This window comes from Zingiber officinale, chromosome 2B (genome assembly GCF_018446385.1).
Source record: "Zingiber officinale cultivar Zhangliang chromosome 2B, Zo_v1.1, whole genome shotgun sequence".
Classification (NCBI taxonomy): domain Eukaryota; kingdom Viridiplantae; phylum Streptophyta; class Magnoliopsida; order Zingiberales; family Zingiberaceae; genus Zingiber; species Zingiber officinale.
The window spans coordinates 151,035,799-151,040,409 of NC_055989.1; positions in this window are offsets into that span (position 1 = coordinate 151,035,799).

Here is a 4,611-nt window from a genome sequence, read left to right on the forward strand (position 1 = left end):
CCTTTATAAGATAATGATTATGATGAAACTCAAAAATGACATTATTATCAAGACAAAACTGATGTGTAGAAAGTAAATTTTTAGTGATAGATGGAACATGAAAGACAATGCGTATGTGAAAAGTTCAATTAGATAAATGAACATATGTGTTTCCAAGATTAGCAATTTGCAAAGCTGAACCATCACCTACTTGAACCGTATCTGAGTCATAATATGATATTATGTCTGTAAGGATATTCGGACAAAAGAACGTCAGCACCACCTACCAGAGGCTCATGAACAAGGTGTTCCGGAAGCAGATTGACCGAAACATAGAGGTATAAATCGACGACATACTCATAAAATCTCAAAGAGCTATTGATCTTTGCACAAACATCAAGGAGACCTGTCAGACTTTTAGGGCTTATGGAATAAAGTTGAACCCAAACAAGTGCTTGTTTGGTGCCAAAAATCATCGATTCCTAGGATATATAGTCACCAAGCGGGGGATCGAGGCAAATCCAAGAAAGGTCAAGGCTCTACAGGATATTCCACCATCACACAACTTAAAGGAAGCCCAAAGGCTGACTGGGCATATTACCACTCTGTCTAGATTCATATCTAAATCATCCGACCGGAGTCTACCGTTCTTCAAGGTGATGCGTCGGATGACTAAATTCCAGTGAGATACGGAGTGCGACCGGGCGTTCGAAGAACTCAAATATTATCTCAACTCCTTACTATATTAGCTAAGCCAAGCGCAGGAGAGCTACTCTGAATTTATCTGTCGTCCACTGAAAATGCGGTCAGCTCGGCATTAGTTAAGAAGAATGGGCAAAAGCAACATCTCGTGTATTTTTTAAGTCATATATTGAAAGATGTTGAATCCAGCTATACTGGTCTGGAAAAATTAGCTTACGCATTGGTACTAGCCGCTCGGGCACTCCGTCCATACTTCTTCTCCCATCCAATCATCGTGATGACCAACAGTACCTTGGGAAGAGTTTTCCTCAACCCAGAAGCATCCGGTTGGCTAATCAAGTGGACCACTGAATTAAGTGAGTTCGACATCCAATACCAGCCCCGAACAACAATAAAAGCTCAGGCCTTGGTTGATTTCGTCACGGAGATCCAGAACGACGAGTCAGAAGTAACTTGGAGAATATATGTTGATGGCTATTCCACCCGACAAGGTAGCGGGATCTGCATCCTGCTCATTTCCCCAAGGGAAGACTGAATGAAACTTTTCGTTCAGTTGGATTACTACGCCACCAACAATGAGGTTGAGTATGAAGCCTTGATAGCCGGCTTGCAAGCAGTACGATATGTCGGAGCCACAAAGATCCTCATTCACTCAAACTCCCAGTTGGCCGCCCAGCAGCTGATGGGGGCGTTCGAGATAAGTAACCCCCGACTCAAGTTATATGCAGAAGTCTTCGAGAAGTTAAAGATAAATTTGCAAGAAGTCACTGTACAGAAGATTCCCCGAGCGGGCAAACAAGCAGCAGATGAATTGGCTAAGTTAGCTAGTTCATTATCATCGGTCATGATCAGCCAACCGATTGAACATGTTTCGTTGGTGGCGCATATCGATCGGATGGAGGGAGTTGTCTTTCCAAGTAACTGGAGAACACCACTAATCGAATTTCTTCGATCGGGAAGTACGCCGGTCGACCAGGAAGCAGCGCGTTTATTAAAGAAGAGGATCGGGCGATTCACCTTGGTCGGAGATCAGTTGTACAAAAGTGTCTTCTCTAGGCCACTAAGGCTCCTATGGAAGCCATCCAGACGGTCGTTTACTAGCTCAAAAGATTCTCCTGGCCGGATACTTTTGGCCAACTCTCCAAGAGGATGTCGCTCGGACACAACCACATGCTTGTCATACCAAAAGTATCATAATATTTCACGTCGACCGACCGAAGAGATGAAGTCGTCCATGGTATCCTGCCCATTCGACCAATGGGGCATGGACATCGTAAGACCATTTCCCATGGCGACCGATCAACGAAAGTTCCTACTCGTTGTTATGGACTATTTTTCAAAATGAGTGGAGGTTGAACCCCGACAAAGATAAGCAAGCAGATGGTCATCAAGTTCATTTGGCAGCACATCCTTTGTCGGTTCGGCATCCCTAGTCGGCTCGTCTCGAATAATAAGAGGCACTTCGCGGGTCAGAAGCTCCGGGAGTGGTATGAAGGCTATGACATCCAGCAGACCTTCACATCAGTTGTCTATCCCTAGAGCAACGGTCGGGTGAAGGTCACAAACCGAGAGATCCTCAGAGGCTTACGAACTCGGCTCAACCACGCAGGAGGTAGTTGGGTCGATGAGCTCCCAAGTGTTTTGTGGGCACTTCACACGACTCCAAAGGAGCCGACCGACGTAATACCATTCCAGCTGGTGTACAGAGGAGAAGCGGTGGTTCTTGTAGAAGTTGGAGTAGAATCCGACTGGGTGCGACTCTACGATGAACGAAATAGCGAGCGAAAGCTTATGGAGCTCGACTTGGTGGATGAAGTGCAAGATAAAGCGGTCGTTCGGCTAATGGCTTATAGACAGCAGATGAGGCAGAACTACAACAGGAGGGTGATCCCGAGGTCCTTCTAGATCAATGATTGTCGGTCCCTTTGGAGGTCGACAAGAGGAGAGGGGTGAATTGCCCTGAAAAAATAAATCTAACCTTTCTCGGATTTTCAACTAAATAACAAATACTTGTAATAAAAAAATAGAGACTAATTAAAAGAAAATAGACACAGGGGATTTACTTGGTTTGCAATCAGAAGATTGCTAATCCAAGATGAATACGTCACACTATCTGATGATCTCCTTCGGCCGGAGTAGCCTCTTTACAACGTTGACAACACAGACAAAAAAGTAAAGCATAGAGAAACTGATTACAAGTGAAGTCAATAAACTGTGCAAATCAGTGCTATATTTATAGCACTGTTCGGGGCACCCCGAAGGGTTTTGGGCGCCCTGGGGGGGACAAAACTTTATCCCCCAACGTTCAGATCGAGTCAAACCTCGATCTGGTCAAAATCCACTTCTGGGCGCCCGGACCGTCCAGGCGCCCGAAATGGATCCGAGCGCCCGGACCACTTAAGTTAACCCAGTTGACTTTTTATGGTCCGATTCCACTGCTTCGGTTCAACTCGTCTCGGCCCGGGTCTTCTGTTCCAGCTCCGCTAGCTTGGGTGATCTCGGCTATCCAGAATAGGGCTCACTCGAACCCAAGTTTCGACCTTTTCCTCGAGCAGCCTTCCTTCCTGGTTTCTCGTCCCTCGAACGTCGCGTACGTTCTTCTCGTCCACCGATGTACTCTTCCGCGGTCACCTCGTCCCTCAGACGCACCGAGCCCGTCAGCTCTCTCCCCGTGCCGTCCTTCTAGTTAGCATCGTCTTCCGCTCGACTTCCTTTGTTCCTAAGCTCCTGCACACTTAGACAAGAGTTAGACAAAACAGAACCTAACTTAACTTGTTTGATCACATCAAAACTCTTTGAGGTTCCAACAGTGATATAGTTTGGAAGAAAATCAAGCCAGTCAGTAACGTCACCAAACTCAAGGCACCATGGGTGGGACATTACAAGGTCATACAGAAACTCTGCTGGGGGGCCTATTACTTGGAAGATGAAAATGGGAAACGACTCGAGCAGCCGAGGAGCACGAATTATCTTCAATCCTACAGGCCCAGGTGAGAGGTGCGTGAGCAAATATAAATGTATTTGTGTATATGCCTTCCGAATACAAGGTCAGCATGAATAAAAACTAAAGTTCTCAAGACTCTTGAGACGATCAGGCCAAGTTAAAAGTCGAGCAGAAACTATAAACCCTTGTCTACATCAACGGTCGAATGACGACCTTAAACCTCTATCTACGTCAATGGTCGAGCGGCGATCTTAAACCCTAATCTTCACCGATGGTCGAGCGACGACCTTAAACCCCTGTTTATGTCAGCGGTCGAGCGGCAACCTTAAACCCTAATATTCATCGATGGTCGAGCGACGACCTTAAACCCCTGTCGTTATCAACGGTCGAACGGCGACCTTAAAACCTAGTCTTCACCGACGGTCTAGTGGTGACTTTAAACCCCTGTCTATGTCAGCGATCGAGCGACGACCTTAAACCCCTGTCTACATCAACGGTCGAGCGGCGACCTTAAACCTCTGTCTATGTCAGCGGTCGAGTGGCGGCCTTAAACCATAGTCTTCACCGACGGTCGAACGACGACCTTAAACCCCTGTTTAGTCAACGGTCGAACGACGACCTTAAACCCTAGTCTTCACAGACAATCCAGCGGCGACCTTAAACCTCTGTTTACGTCAACGGTCGAGCGGCAACCTTAAACCCTAGCGTTCACCAACGGTCGAGCGACGACCTTAAACCCCTGTCGTCATCAGCGATCGAGCAGTGACCTTAAACCCTAGTCTTCACCGATGGTCGAGCGATGACCTTAAACCCCTATCTACATCAGCGGTCGGGCGACGACTTTAAATCCTTATCATCATCAGCGGTCGAGCGACGACCATAAGCCCCTGTCTACATCAATGGTCGAGCGGTGACCTTAAACTCATGTCTACGTTAGCGGTCGAGCAACGACCTTAAACCCTAGTCTTCACCGACGATCGAGCGAT